Genomic DNA, 16,033 nt, shown 5'->3' with positions numbered 1-16,033 from the left:
AAATAAATAAAAATTAGAATTTGTAGATTTAGAGAAAACTTAAGAAAGTAAGGGAAGAGATAAATAACAGTAGTGATGACAATTTATATATATGTATGTATATATATGTATATGCACATGTGTATGTATGTATGTACGTTAATATATAAAAATATTTAAAAACTCTACATCCACATATAGAGTTGCATCCTGTCACTGCTCCTTTTGCCCTCTAGGCTCCTAGCTTAGATGGACAGTATGAGAAGCTTAGAAGTTACAATGCCCTTGGCTCTGTACAGCCCTACTCAGCAACAAGTGAAACTTCGGTGTGTTATCAACACTGTTTCCCACCAAAAGCCAAAACTCAACATCATACCAGACACTATGAAGATCTACTCTGTCCCAGCTGAAGCCAGAACAAGGAGAGCTTCAGAGGGAATCTTAACAGGCTACTTACTTCCAAAGTTACACTCTTACTTTGTCTAGGTTGGTAAGGATGCAAGACTAGTTAGGAAGCATTAGGAAGACTCTGAAAACAAAAGGAAGATTTACCTTTCACCATAAATACAGCAATGCATTTTATTAGTGCGAGTTAATGCACGAGCATTTTCAAATTTAGAGACACAAGCAGTCTTAAGACTAAACTAAGTCCTTAGTTAGTTAAGGACTAGTTAGTTAGTTAACTTAGTTAGTTAAGGACTAGTTTAGTCCTTAAGACTAAACTAGTCTTAAGACTAAACTAGCTCCTCAATGGCTTGGCACAAAGTCAAACAAAAAATACTGGGAAGCAAGCATTAAGAACTTTTTTGTTACCACATGCCTCTAATCACTGGTGACTGAACCTAAGGCTCTTCAGTTGGGTTAGCTGGCACAGTTGCATGAGGACTACCAGCTACAAAATCATCTTGAGAATACTACACGCATACAGCAATGCCAGAAACCAAGGGTAAACAAAGACTAGATGTCAAAGACAGCAAACGATTTAACCAGTTATTATTATATTAATATCATAATGAAAAAAAAAAAGCTACCATTAAGTCAGTACATTACAGCTAATGCAAAACTGAGGACACAACACAGGAACAAGCGAAATAATACAAATCTGTTGATCAAACCACAATACAAAATTAAAGATCTAAACCTCAACTGACATTCTACATCACTGAAATCCATGCAACTACACCTAAAATACATACTACTCTAAGCAGAATTTGTAGGTGTGTAACTTGAACAACATCAGAGCATTCAAAAATAATGGAAACAAACAAATAAGGAAAAAAAAATTACAACAACCAAGTGATAAGAAAAACTCAGGAACTAGCTTTTACCAAAAGGCTATAAAAATCTGTCTTTGAGTGTTTACAGTACTTCAGTAACTCTTGTACTGCAGACAGACCTCAAAAATTAAATATATATATAACATATATACTCAACATAATCTCCAACACTTTCCAGTAACTGCAAATGTTGGAATATATAATCAGGCGGTATTTATTCTCCACAAATAATGACAATTTTTAACAACATTTTGTGGAACCACTACAATAAGGTTTCCAAGTATCTAGGTCAAACAAGACCTCACACAGCTTGGATTTAGCAGTACAAAGCCAAAATAAAGATGCTTGCGCATCTGTAGAAGGATGCGCAGCAACCCAACAACCAAATCAATTCACCTCCTAGATTCTTCAGCAAATTCACATTCTACATTATAATGGGAAGTTAAATCAAATCAAACCACGACCACATCATGAAAGAACTGTTTGAATACTTTTACCCTTGTTTGAAAAGAGCTTTAACGACATGAGGTCTCTTGGTCACCACAATCAACTGTATGCACGTGAATACAAATTAGTTAACTACATTGCTTGAAGGAACTAAACACTTATCCATGTTATGAAGATGTGAATGAGGGGAATGGGGAATAGTCTGAAGCCTGATGGGAGGGAGGTCAGACTCCCCGGTTCTTTTAAGTCATGCAACCTGCTGACATCTAAGCAGCATCAGCACAGCAAGCATCTTGATCCACAGAAAGGACTTACCAGCAAAGTCAATAAAGATCAGCATATACCTTCCTATCATAAAACTACCAAATTCTGAAGAGTAGTCAGACAGGAAAAATGTGAAACATAACTATAATTCAAATTTCTCATACCTCTTACAAAAAACAAGCTGTCTGATCATAGAAAAAAAACCTTCAACTACAGCGATTCTTCCCTTTAGTTAAAGTCAGCTAACAATTAAGCACTTTAAAAATATATGTATATTTGTCACATCAGTTTCAGAGTAACTTAAAAAAACATATTCATATGCCCATATGACCAGCAAGTCAAGTCTGATCTAATACCTGAGAAGAAAGTAACCCAGGCAAAACAAAAATGAAAGCATTATCACAAGCCCTGAAATCTGTAAAAACTGGTCTTTTCTTCAGAATGGAACTTCACTAAAATTCTTTAATTCTTCTAACGCAAGGCAAGTAACGCATTACATTAAGAAAAAAAAAAGAAAAGAAACAACATCAACAAACCTAAACATTTTAGACCAGCTATTGCGTCAGCTGGGTATTTACAGATCAAGACATCAAAGAGCACAGAGTTTGCCAACTGTAAGCAATGAAGGTAAAGAACGAGAAGACAACACAAGGATGCTACATCAATCAAAATAATACACAGAAAATAGTAAGGTATGAAATAAACTAAAGGCATGTGTTACCTTCAGGACTTGACATTTTAATTCATATTTTCAGATACACAGAACTACTGTGAGTCATGACTTCAAAACTCACTGAAAAATACTTCTTCGTAAAAATGAATCTGTTCTTTTCCAGTGTCACCAACAAACTGATCACAAAGGTTTCTCTCTCAGGCTTTTTTCCCAATACAAGAAAGTGAACAGTTTCAGAAAAGTAGGTTTTACTAAGCTTTAGCTTTTAAGTTAGCTAGACACAGTGGAAAAAAAAAATCACGACTGTACTCACTTCAAGACACCAGAGGCACAACGATTTGGCAAGTTATTGAATTAGATCAGATCATCACGGGACACTTCTACCAACAATACTGGTATCAAGATATATGTATATCTTTTTTTAACCAACTCAACAGATCTAAGACAGAAGAACTATCTGCTAGGTGTCAAACAATTAACTTCAACAAACTGGAAGTGAACTTTACAGAATGATTTCTAGAAACAAAACTAGAAAGTCACCAAGTAAGAAATGTGACCATTGAAGTGGTTCTTTTCAGACAATCCAATGTCTAAAAAGATGCTCTGTGTACAGTGTATTTTTATTCTGTACAGTTTGGCCATTTTGTTCAGAAGCCTACGGACCAACTTAAGCATCTATCCAGAACACCTACTATAGAGACAGGAGCTGCACATCTCAGTTTAATTCCAGAAACATTTCATACATCAGCAGAAAAACAGTGCGACTGCAAAACATAGCGGCTTTAATAAACAGTATTATCTACCACTAGTAAACGACTCTAGTGGCTTTAACATCATTGCCTTCTTGGACAAGTTGTTAAATGTAAACAAACTGCAATTGCTGCAGGAATCTAAAGATATATCATGTTACAGACTTTTGCTCAGACTTTTCCATCTGAGTAGTACAGTTGGCTCAGGAACCAAGACACAGAAACACATTCCAAAATGATCTTGTAACCTGGATGACTCCAGACAGATTTTACGTTGCTGTAAACTCATTACTATCATTTATTTTCTCCATGTGCCCAATTAATCAGCACTTGCTAGTAAGAACAGAAGAAAAAAAATCAGGTGAAAAGAAGTCACAAAATTAGGAAGCACTTCTACTTGATAATTCTAACACTGAGGTGTAGTAAGTAACTATGTATTATATGACTATGCTGTTCCTGCGTTCATCTACTGGAAACTAAAAAACAAAGCAAAACAGACAAAGAGGACAGGCCTATGGCATTTGTTACTTCATAGCAATGCTCAAGTATTAAGAGAAGCTGTGGCCATTCACATCAGTAGGCCTGGAATAAAGCCCATGTCTTAAATATAATATTTGAAGAATTAAATATTTACTGCGAGTTACAGTAACACATCTTGAAAGCAAAAGCAAGTATCTTATCTCTACACCTTCAGCATCCACTTCTCCTGTCAAAACGGACATATCAATCTGTTCTGCCATAGGTCACTTTGGACAAGCCCAAAAAAGAACCTTATTTTGGTTTTAGGCTGCAAGAAAGCAATAAAAGAAGCAATTTTCATCAAAGCCAGAAGGAGGTGCTCTGAATAACTGAGGCCAGTGATACTGAATTGAGTACTTGTCTGGTGGTATGAGAGGTCAGAAGCATGCCGTCTTGTTTCAGCTGAGGAGCTCCCTTAAGCCATGATGCCATACCTTTCCAACAACAACTAAAAAAGAAGCTGGAAAGCAGAAGTGCTCCTTCCAACAGGGACAAAGTGCTTCAATTTGCCATTGTCTTCACAAGGGCAAAGTAACCTGTGACAGAATATCGACATTAAGACCTGGCAAGTGTTAGTTCTGGTTTGTATTCCATGATATATCATCTGTTTGAGAAACTGACAAGATGAAACAGGAAATGCAAAACAACAACAACAACAAATACAAAAAGCCTGTGGTATTGCTTTTACCTACACAATGCCTGTTCTGACTTAACTACTTCAGGTCTTTCAAACGTGACTGTGCTGAGTTGTTATATTTAACTGAACTACACCCCGGAATGCAGGAAAGGGCCCTCGATCGTTCTACAAGTGTAATACAGCATACCATCTCTGCCAGCAGTGTGGTGCACCAGCCTCCCCCCACCCCAAAAAAAAGAGAAAACGATATGCACATTCCAAACAAGCCTCTCTCTGCAGGGATCATCCAGCTCTCCCCCTCCCTCCTGCCCTTCCCCAGCCTTGCCAGGTTCCCAAACCCACTCTGATTTTAGGTTTCATTTTGTTGTAAACGGCAAAATGAAAGGAGAAAGCACCCAAAGGATCCTTACCCTTTAAATCCCACCGTGCGTGCAACAACAAGGAGGGTGAACTGTTTTTCCTTTTTTTTTTTTTTTTTTTTGAAGGGCGCTGAGGGGGGAGGGGGAAGAAACAAAGCCTACATGGAGGAGAGGCTTAAGCGGCGCAGGCAGAGGGAGAAGGCGGAGAGCCCAGCGGAGGCGCAGGGCGAACGTCAGCCATGTTGTGCGTGTGTGCGTTAGGCGAGTATTTACAAACCTGCAGCTGCGGCAACGCTTGGAGTCTGGGAGAGGGGGCAAAGCAGGGACGAAGACAGAGAGGCGAGGAGGGAGGAGAGAGAGGCACCGAAGAGCGAGAGAAGGGCGGGCAGGAAGAGGGGGAAGCGGCGGCAGCAGCGGCAGGAGACAAAGGACCGCGCAGCGCCGGGCGCAGTGCACACCCTGGCGCTCACGCACACGTTCGTGTGTCTCACGGTGGCCGCAAGCCCAGCGCGCAGCAAGCAGAGTGGCAGAGCAACGCGTCCCGCAACCACAGCCTCCGGCCGCCGCTGCCGCTCCGGCCCCGCTGAGCACACACCCCTCGCCCCGCCGTCCCGCGGCGCCGCTCCCCGCCTCCGCTGGCCTCCGGCCCCCTCCCCCCTTGAGCGGGCCCCAGCCCGCGGTGCGACAGCCTCGCGGTGGGAAGGGGCTACCGAGACCGCGCCGGGGAGAACCCGGAAGGGCGGGGACCGCTGGGGCGCCGCAGGACTAGCTCGGGGCCCACAGCCGCCCGCTCCCCGGAGCTTCCGGGCGGGCGGAGCGGAAGGGGCGCCGGGCGGGCGTCGGGGGCAGGGTGTGGGCACCGCGGGCAAGCACATAGCGCCGGCCCGGGGGAGGGAGGCGAGGCGAGGCTGGGAGCGGCGGCCGCGGTCCCCCCCACAGCGACTCCCTCCGGCGCTGCCCGGTACTGGGCCGAGCCCGGCCAAGGGCGGCGCGACGGGCCGCGCTTCCTCCCCCCCAGCCCCCTCCCGCTCCCATCCCCCCCCCCCGCTCCCCTCCAGCTCGCTCACCTGCCTCCGGGACGGGCGCCCGGGGGTGCCAGGCGGACGGCCCACGGCTTCCAGCGCTGCCGCCGCACCCCTCCCTGCCTCGCCGGGCCGCTCAGCTCCTCCGCGGCGGCAGCGTGGACGACCGCTCCCCTCGTCTCGTTTGCACCCCTCCACCGTCGCCACCGCTGCCTCCTGCTCGCTTCTGCCACATTTGGATCCCCCTCTCCCTACGCGAGCTCAGCCGCCAGTATAGAGGCCTCCTCACCTTCCTGCCAAATAGTGAGCCAACCGCATAGAGCCGTTCAAAACACAGGGCCTAGCCCCGCCCTCCGTCGCGGCGCTCCCCCCACACTCAGCCACCCCCCCTCTCCCTTCCACGCCGTCGCGCAGGCGCACTGCGACGCCTGAACTGCGACAGGAACGCAGGAAGTGCGCTCCCGCCCCGTTGGGACTGGTGGTCGTAGTGCGCATGGGTGGGCTGTAAGCCCTCTGTTAGGTATATATATAGATAATTTTTTTTTTTTTTTGTAAGACGAAGTTTAATGCATGAGGAGACCCATCAGAAATTGTCGTGTGTAGGACATGACTGAGAGATACAGGTATAGTTGGTGTGTAAAAGCTGAAATTGATATGGACAAACTAGTTCAAGTCAGTGCACGTTTGAGATCTCTTAAGTTCAGCATCAGAAAGTGTGTTGGGTGAGGTCTAAATTCCCAACCATTGTCTTTTGAGAGAAAATTCCAGAACATATGGAATATACATGGAATTTACATGTGTAAGCGTATATTTTGCTTAAAAGTGATTATGGGAAAACATGAAAGAAACATTCATAACTGTAGTTGGGACAGGAACGTATTAAAATAAAACTTAAGAACTGAGCAAGAGGATGGGATGCACTGATAAGGCTATCACAATGGAGCAAGCTGAAACTGCAAAGCAGCAATAGGCCAACAACCAGATGAAACTGAATCAGCATCTCCAAGTGCAGCAAGGTGAAGAAGTGCACAGCAAGGAAGACCTATGGCCCTCATCTTCAGGACCCACAACCACCAGCAGGCACAGCGCATGCCCAGCCCAAGGAATTCAAAGCGGGCCTTATGGAAATGACTTCTTGGATTTAATTGTAGTAATCCGTCCCAAATCTCAGAAATGTAGGGAATATGCATGCTTTATGCTTTTAAATATGTAGTTGCTTCTCTCTTTGGTGTGCAAGTTAGGCAGGGCTACCCCTCTTGCACCCAGCGTGTGTGCACAGTGCCGAATAAGCCTGCTTTCTAACTACTCTGTGGTTATAGAGTCTGGTTCTGTAAGTCATAGTCATCTGAATGTTAATTTCACGATTTGTAATTTCATCAAACACTGGCTGTCTCTCTTGGAAATCTTCTTAGGGTCTCCCATAACCTGCACTATTATCTACTTACAATTTAAGATTTTTTTTTTCTGCAAAGATTACTAAAGAATTTTCCAAGAGCATCAGGACAAAGCATGTGTATGAAAGAAAGAGCCCAGTGAGGAGAATTATACCTGTCTCGAAGTTTTGTTATCCAAGTATCTGGTCTGGATCTTTCCAATTTTGTTTCATGTTGTGTTTATCTCTTGCTATATACAGACCCTATAATTATATGGAAAACTTGCAATCTTAATATTTTCATGAACTAAGAGAAAGGGGCCCTTAGCTAAAAGTGCTGCGGTAGCTTAAGAGAATAACGGATTGCTGCTGATGGCAGTCCTTAATGGTTTTTAGGAACAAAAGGGAGATTTCAGAGAGACATTACTTTGGAAATCCATCCAGATCAGGCTCACTGAGATCTGGCAGAATATCCTCTTGATCCCTAGGTGCTAGGCATTGTCCACAAAAGAATGCTGTTACCTTGCACAGAAAGAGAATTACATGATTGTGCTTTCCCACCCTAGGCCCATCAGCAGTGGTGCTGTGATCCCTGAGATGGCTGGAAGGAATGTCCAGTTGAATGAGAAAACCGGAGACAGACAACCCATCAAGGCCATTTACTCATTCTTCTGTATTGCAAACAGCTCCTGACTTACCTCTAGGCAAGGTAAAACCTTCCTGTTTAACCCTTGCAGCCAGACTCAGACTGTGATTTAGCAGATTGCCTGAGTGCAAGCTTGTAGCTCTTTGTTATACTACCTCCAAATGATGTTCCAGTTTCTGGGAAGCTGAGTGGCTGTGCTTGTACAAAGAAGACCAAGTTGGGGCAGGCTCCTTGCCTATCACCTGTCTAGAGAATGTGTGTAAGTAATAGAGGCCAACTCAGAAGAAATTTGGGACATAGCAGCATCAATTTTTTGGGTTAACTGTAGAGTGATCTCCGAAAGAAAGACAAAATAGAGGACTGCATTTTATGCTAAGCAGACTTCCTAAGGAGAGGCAGCATTGTATCTGTGATGGGGTAGTTTCAAGTAGGATTCCTTTCAAGGTCGTTCTTGTTATACACGGAACAGTAAAAAGGAAAAGAGTTGTGTGTGTTCATATAAGGGATGCTACTTGACCAGCCTGACCTCCTTCTGTGATCAAGTGATCTGCCTGGTGGATGAGGAAAAGGCGGTTGATGTAGCCAACCTAGACTTCAGCAAAAATTTGAAATTGCATTCTCCCAAGGAAATTGGCAGCTGTAAAACATGTGGATGTGATTCGTGTCAAAAGACAGAGTGTCAAGGATGCTGACACAATAACTGTAAACTAGCCTTAACCATAATCGGCAGAGAAAATTGCTTAAGGGAGTAAAATTTCCTTATAAGGCATGGGAGGATAAACTGAGAACAGAACTCTATCTGCATTTCAAACACAAAACCTTGCAAGATGGAGCCGGAGTGGCATTCCTCAAATCAAGGGGTGGCAGAGATAAGCATCTCAAACACAAACCTTGCAGGGCCGAGCCCCGGAGGGATGAATCAGAGGGCATTGAGGAAGACTAACAGACTTCATCCCAAAGACCACCTGAAGGAATGTGCGACCCCCTAGCGACTAGCCACGCAAGCGTAGAAGAATAAATTGATTAACGGAAAGGAGGAGGGGACTTCCTCCTTTATGTTAAATAACACACTGTATAAAAGAAAAGAGAACCATCTTCTTGGTGTGCGTCGTTGGTGGAGTGGAGACTCCCCGGCACACCCAGCGCTGCTTGCTTATTGCTTTTCACCTTTTGATTGTAATAAAATATTCCGATATCTCCGATTGGACTCTGAGCATTTATGACAAATTGGTGACCCCGACGTGATGTGACTGGATTCAGCGGGACATCCTGACTCCCGGGGAGGTGCCCTACCTTTTCGGTAGCCTCGGGAGAAAAGGATCCTTGCCCGACCTTTCGCACCACACGAACTTGGAAAGGCAATAAGCAAGGAAAAGAGCTCCCTTGGAAAAACTGCAGTTAAAATCCCATAATTCTTGTGCACGAAGATCCAGGCGAGAACATCGGACTGTGAGTACCACTTGGTTGGGAGGGTGAGTTCCGGGGTGGAGAGCTTTAGTTTGAAGAAAGACCCTTAAAGGGGTGGTTGGAAATTCCCAGGGACCCACAGAGAGGCCCAGAGAAGGGAACAAATCACCTAAAATTAAGGGGAGGGAGACATAGGTTAAGGAAAGAAAGGAACCCTGGAATAAGGACACAGGACAGAGGAAGTTGAAATCTGCTGACCCCAGGAGGGACCCACAGAGAGGCCCCAAGGATAAGGAAGAGAGCAAATTACTTGAAATACCCCCAGACAGTCCGCTGGGGTTAATGATAAAATATTGGGGAAATGGGCCATCCCAGAAAGGAAAAACAAAACAAAACAAAAAATGATGGTCCATTATTGTGAATCTGTTGAAATTATTGAAATGTGGGGTGGAAAACAAATGAGACCCGATTGGGTGTATTGGCCGATGCACACTCGTGAATGAGTGTGCTGGATACGTGCGGAGCGAGTGCGGAGTCCCGATCCGCGGTTCCGTCCAACTGTCATTATTCTTCTCTTTGTGTGTACACCACTTGTCTTCTGTCTGTATGTATGTCATAGATGGGAGTTTCTGTCTTTTAAATGAGGAGGGCAGACCAATAGAGGAAAGGTGTCCATAGCCCTAAATGGGACTTTACGCTATAAGATCAACTAACATTGTTTCTTAGGCGTGAAGGGAAATGGGATAAGGTAGCATATAGAAATGCAATTGTTAACGGTATACGAAAGTGTAATTGAGGGTATGAATTGTGGGCAAAAGGGTTAAGGAGACCCTGATACCCCAGTGGGCAGGCAAAAACCCAGTTTGTGGCCAGGTCTTGGAAGGACATTAGAAAGAAATTGGAAAAGTTAGAATATTGGCAGGAAACAGGGACTAGATGAATTACTGAGAGAAACACAGAAAGTATATGTAAGGCGGGATGAGGAGAAACAAAAAGCAAAGGCCCGAATATTTGTCGTGGCTGTAAGAGAGGTGAAAAAGGAGGAAATTCCTAAGAAAAGAGAAAACCTTAGGAATATTAATAAGAGCATTGGAAAGCCTCCTCAAAAGGGATCCGAACAAAGAATAGAATGTTATTATTGTGGGAAGAAAGGACACTGAATCAAAATTTAAAATAGATAATTAAAATAGATAAACGAATAAATAAACACGACAGGAAGGATGCATTTAAAGAATAGGGGTGTAGGGGCTATATACATCCTGGGGAGGAGACCAACTAAAGAGCCCATGATAAGGTTAAAAGTAGGTCCCCAGGTGGAAGAAACTATATTCTTAATAGATACAGGAGCTGAAAGGTCCACAATACGGAAACTACCTAAAGGGTGTATAGTAAGCAAGGATAAAAGCCTGGTAGTCAGGGCAAAACGTGAACCCTTATGGGTCCCAATAGGGAAAAAAATAAAAAAATAAAAAGGTGTAACGATTGAAGCTGAAACAAAAATTTGTTTAGGGAATTTATTAGTGGTCCCCGAGGCAGAATATAACTTACTGGGGAGGGATTTAATAGTGGCATTAGGAATAAACCTTGCCATAAATGAAGGAGAGAGTTTCAAGACTGTGTTCTCACGCAAAAAGATGAGGAAGAAATCAATCCCCAGCTGTGGCATTCGAAAGAAAGCACAGGAAAACTGGGAATTCCACCCATAAGCGTTAAACTTGGGGAAGTGAGGAACTGTGTAGCTCTCCAAGAAGTTTATTTACTGTAGCTTATGAAAGTGTTGTTTTTAGCTTTTGTCTTTTTGTGTGCTCCCCTCAGCAAGAGGGAGGAGTGATTGGAACAGTATTTACATTTGTTTAATAGGTGTGTTGTGCCTTCCTGGATGGGGGGTGGTGAGGTGTTAATTGAGCTTTTGAGTATGTCCTCTCCCTCAGTGTAGACCTTTTCTGAGTACAGAGAAATGAGCGACAGTGTAGTCACAATGAAAAGTGAAGATGTATTATTCGACCTCTTAGAAAGGCATGGTGCCAGACCCTCGTTAACAGACTGGGCACGGCAGAACTGGCATAATTTGCAGAGTGTTTCAGACGGTATCCTGCAGAAAAACGGTCGTACCCGAGCTGGAAACGGGAAGGTAATTATTTATGCAGTATTAGATTCGGCTCCGGTTGCAGCCATAGAATTCCGTGACCAGCAGTTGAAATCAGTAAAGCCAAACTACAGAATCACTTCAGGAATTGGTTAAAACTCTGCAGAAATAGACAGATGAACTCAAAAGACGATTAGAAAATGAAAAACATAATGCAACTCTCTTACTAGAGGCTCTGAAGGGTAATTGTATGGATACCAGTGACACTTTTATACATAGAGTACCTAAAAAAAAAAAGTATCCTCCAGAAGGACTAGAAGGAATAAAAGTAAGGCTAGAAAAATTAGAAGCCTCCCCAGCTCAATTGCATCCTTTAATAGAGACTGAGTTAATCGGGCAGATGAGGAGGCAAAAGGGGCAGGCTAACTAGAGAGGAAATAAGAACCCAAGATGACAAAAAGGTAACACCAAAAATCTATTCTCAAAAAGAAAGAGAGAGCTTTGAGAAATTAGGAATAAAATGGACTGATAATAAGTGGATTTTGCCCGATGGCCAGGAATTATTAGCCAAGAACTTTGCCCAAAGAATTGTGCAGCAAATGCACCAGAGAACCCACTGGGGAAGTAGGGCATTGGCAGATCGTTTCTTAAAATTCTATGGGTGTGTAGGGATATTTGAAATAGCAAAGCAAGAAATAAGAGGTTGCTTAATTTGCCAAAAAGGTTAACAAACGAAATCTACGAAAAACACCCTCAGGAGGGAGACCATTGGCACACAGATCTTGCAAACGAGTACAGATAGGTTTTACTGAATTATCAAAGGCAGGAAGGTATAGAGTACAGATAGGTTTTACTGAATTATCAAAGGCAGGAAGGTATAAGTATTTGCTAGTAATAGTAGACTTATTAATTCATTGGGTAGAGGTGTTTCCCACAACTAGGGCCACTGCTGAAACAGTGGTCAAAAATCTCTTGGAAGACGTTATTCCTAGATATGGTTTGACAGGGGTAATTGGTTCCGCTCAAGGAACCCATTTTACCTCCCAAATTTTAAAAGGTTTAGCGGAAGCCTTGGGGATAAGGTGGGAATATCACACCCCATGGCATCCACAGAGTTTGGCGTGGGTGGAGAGGATGAATGGTACTTTGAAGGCCCAGTTATCAAAGTTAATGTTAGAAACGAAGATGTCTTGGATAAAATGCCTATCCTTAGCCTTACTTTAAGGGTAGGAGTATGCCCAATTCGGAACACGGGACATCCCCCTATGAGATACTATATGGAATTGAATCAAGGAATTGAATTGGATTGAATCTAAACTAGGCATCATAGCTTGAGCAAACAGGTAACTTTAGGAACAAACTCAGGGACTATAGAAATGCAGGTACTGCTGAAGAGAGCTGCTGTTTGCATCTCAGTACAGGGGTGATCCCATGAAGATAAGGACAACACAATGGTGGTTAGGATGGTTGTTTACAACACAATGGAGGGTCCAGAGAAGATAAGAGGAATTGCTGTTTGCAACTCAGTGGGGGAGTCTGTGAAGATAAGGAGGCAGATTTGCTGACAACATAATGTAATCCCCTTAACATCTGGAGCCAGGAGATAGAGTGCTAATAAAAACCTGGAAAGAAACTTCCTTAACCCCATGTTGGGAGGGACCTTTTCTTGTTACCTTAACTACAGAAACGGCGGTGCATACCGTGGAGAGAGGCTGGACTCACATCTCCTGTGTAAAAGGTCCCATAGATACTAAAGACTGGGAAGTTACATCATCTCCAGGAGAACTGAAAATATGAATTCAACGATAAAGCTCACACAAAGAAATAAATTGCCTACCTAAAGTGTAAGTGTGGATGCTACCCTTTTGTATGATTTATACATGTTGTTAATTGTAAGGAGAAGCGGTGATACCATTGCAGGAGGGGTGTCCACAAAGGAGGGGGCTTTGCAGTGATTATTTGAGGGTAGGACATCTTATACCAAAGTAAAAAAAAAAATAAAAATAAAAAAAAAGAAGTGGACAACAACTTTGAAACTTAGACTCCTGATAGGGGTAAAAGCTATTCGTTCCCAGGGTCAAGGGACAGCTAGGTAAGGGAGCAGAAAATATAACAATAGAGTACCAACAACAAAACTGGGTGCCCCGTAGTGTCTGACTAGCAAGAGTCCAAATTGGGAAATCTTGGGCAGGGGTGCGCAGGATATAACTGCTCGTATGGAGCCCCTGAAGACTATCCTTGCTGCCGAGAAGACAGTTTACCCCGCTGCTGTATGCAACCCAGTAGGCAGAGGAGGCAGAGGGATGAGAAAGTGGTGGGGCATAATAATTCTCCTGACCATACTGAGCTATCCCAGCAGTGGGACTGCAAACCCATGCTCAATGTGCTACCAATATGTTAAATATTCTTGAACTACAGAATGGGCACTATCGTTCCATACCCACATAAATGTGGCCTGTTATGACAGGGGTTCATTAGAGACTTGTATAGTTGCTGGGCATAACCTCTGGGTGGCAGCTGACAAAGGAAAAGGCGGATCCATAAATGGCTGTGTTTGTCCAAAAGGAGAGGAGAATATCTGTTTTTCCAAATCAGAAATGTGGGGATATTCCGATAGCAGCGGAGTCCAGGATCAATACGAGGAAGAGGTAGTAAAAAATGTTACCAAGCAGTTGTAGGTCAGGCAAAGAACACAGGAAAACAAGATACAGGAAAACAAAATCACCTCTCTATGACGAGGTGAGAAAAATCCTAGGGGAATCTGGATCTACCAAGTGGGCTAACCTGTTTGTTAACTGTATGCAAGAAATTGCCACGGAATTAAATATATCCTCATGTTGGTTTTGCAGAGGGTCTCATACTTAGTCACGAGGTTATTGGACAAATCTATATATGTAGAGAAGGAAAACAGTTCAAGCGATATTTAGGAGCTACCCCTTGCAAAATGGTATTAACCACAAACTCCATGGAGGGACCGGGATATTGGTGACCAGACTCTCCCCCCGGAGAGAAAAGAATTTTGGGAAGAGCTGGGAAGGAAGGCCTCAGATTGGATCATTTTGGATCTCTTGGCTATTTTGGATCTGTGGTAAACGAACATATAACCGATTGCCAAAGGACTGGAAAAGCACTTGTACTATCGGGGTAGATAAAAAGAATTGCCCGTGTTCCGTTCAGAGGTGGAACTAAATTCTAAAAGATGATTGGTGGAATCAATTACTTGGGAGTGCATGGTGAAAATGACTGTGTTTCATGATATTTTATGGGATGACTGGACTAATATTAGTCTAACATTAGACTAATATTAATCTTATCCTGTATGATTCCATGTTTTATTCGGATAATATATTCAGTGATACAAGGAATGCAGATTTCTGCAATGCCAATTGATATAAGACACGAATCACTGATGGGATCAAAAAAAGAAATGGGGGATTGTAAAACATGTGGATGTGATTCGTGTCAAAAGACAGAGTGTCAAGGATGCTGACACAATAACTGTAAACTAGCCTTAACCATAATCGGCAGAGAAAAAAAAGGAGTAAAATTTCCTTATATGGCATGGGAGGATAAACTGAGAACAGAACTCTATCTGCATTTCAAACACAAAACCTTGCAAGGTGGAGCCGGAGTGGCATTCCTCAAATCAAGGGGTGGCAGAGATAAGCATCTCAAACACAAACCTTGCAAGGCCGAGCCCCGGAGGGATGAATCAGAGGGCATTGAGGAAGACTAACAGACTTCATCCCAAAGACCACCTGAAGGAATGTGCGACCCCCTAGCCACGCAGGCGTAGAAGAATAAAATGATTAACTGAAAGGAGGAGGGGACTTCCTCCTTTATGTTAAATAACACACTGTATAAAAGAAAAGAGAACCATCTTCTTGGTGTGCGTCGTTGGTGGAGCGGAGACTCCCCGGCACACCCAGCGCTGCTTGCTTATTGCTTTTCACCTTTTGATTGTAATAAAATATTCCAAAATCTCCGATTGGACTCTGAGCATTTATGACATGGTCAATCTGAAATAGTATCTGTCAGCAGCAGTAAGTAGCAATACTCCCCTTTTCTATGGAATTTTGATCTATTTACCGTTGTTGTCATGGAATGTTCCCTTTCCTGTTAGGCACCTTCTGTACCCTGTTCCTAGCATGGTGCTACAATTCTACAATTACTTTGTTCAAATACTTATAAGGAGTGTATGCCCCAGTAGGTTTTATCACAACAATGTGTCCACATGGGTATGCACCCATCTGTCAGCTTGCTCTCTTCCTTTCTAAATCATTAATTAGTTTCCTATCCTCTCCAGAATTCTTTACAGGTTCTGACTTAGGTTCAGGGATTTGAAGTTTACTGTCTGGAAATAAAGCCAATCTAATTTCCTTCAGCTGCCTGTTTTGCCACCCCATCTACCATCTTATTTCCAATTTCCTGTAGAGTGTTACAATGTATAATAGCCACGCTTTTTGGTAAGATTTACACCATGTGGGATTTGCTTACCTTGTGTGTGAGCAGTCTCACAAAACTGCTTCTGTCGATGAATCCAGGAATCCTCAGCATCATCCAATGGTTCCTTCTATAGGTCTGGCTGACTGGCAT

At 43.2% G+C, this 16,033-nt stretch overlaps 1 protein-coding gene and 1 long non-coding RNA gene across 3 annotated transcripts in view; one reads left to right on the top strand and one right to left on the bottom strand.

Moving 5' to 3' along the window:
- The window catches only part of SPIN1 (spindlin 1), a 57,326-nt gene extending 51,047 nt beyond the window's left edge, over nucleotides 1-6,279 (bottom strand). Inside the window, exon 1 of one of the 2 annotated variants that reach the window (XM_065740674.1) lies at nucleotides 5,972-6,279. The gene's annotated coding sequence lies outside the window, so the exon portion shown is untranslated. Of the gene's footprint in view, nucleotides 1-4,955; nucleotides 5,160-5,971 lie in introns of those variants that run through there. The other variant, XM_065740675.1, reaches the window with a different exon arrangement.
- A 2,942-nt stretch (nucleotides 6,280-9,221) lies between these two features.
- Nucleotides 9,222-13,454, top strand: LOC136051311 (uncharacterized). The gene is made up of 2 exons (XR_010622460.1): nucleotides 9,222-9,393; nucleotides 13,122-13,454. It is a non-coding gene; the product is annotated as an uncharacterized LOC136051311 (long non-coding RNA).
- Nucleotides 13,455-16,033: the final 2,579 nt, after the last annotated feature.

This window comes from Cyrtonyx montezumae, unplaced genomic scaffold (assembly GCF_038088225.1).
Source record: "Cyrtonyx montezumae isolate F1298 unplaced genomic scaffold, pur_monq_1.0 scaffold_29, whole genome shotgun sequence".
Taxonomy (NCBI): Eukaryota; Metazoa; Chordata; class Aves; order Galliformes; family Odontophoridae; genus Cyrtonyx; species Cyrtonyx montezumae.
This window is presented reverse-complemented; position numbering and strand designations above follow the sequence as displayed.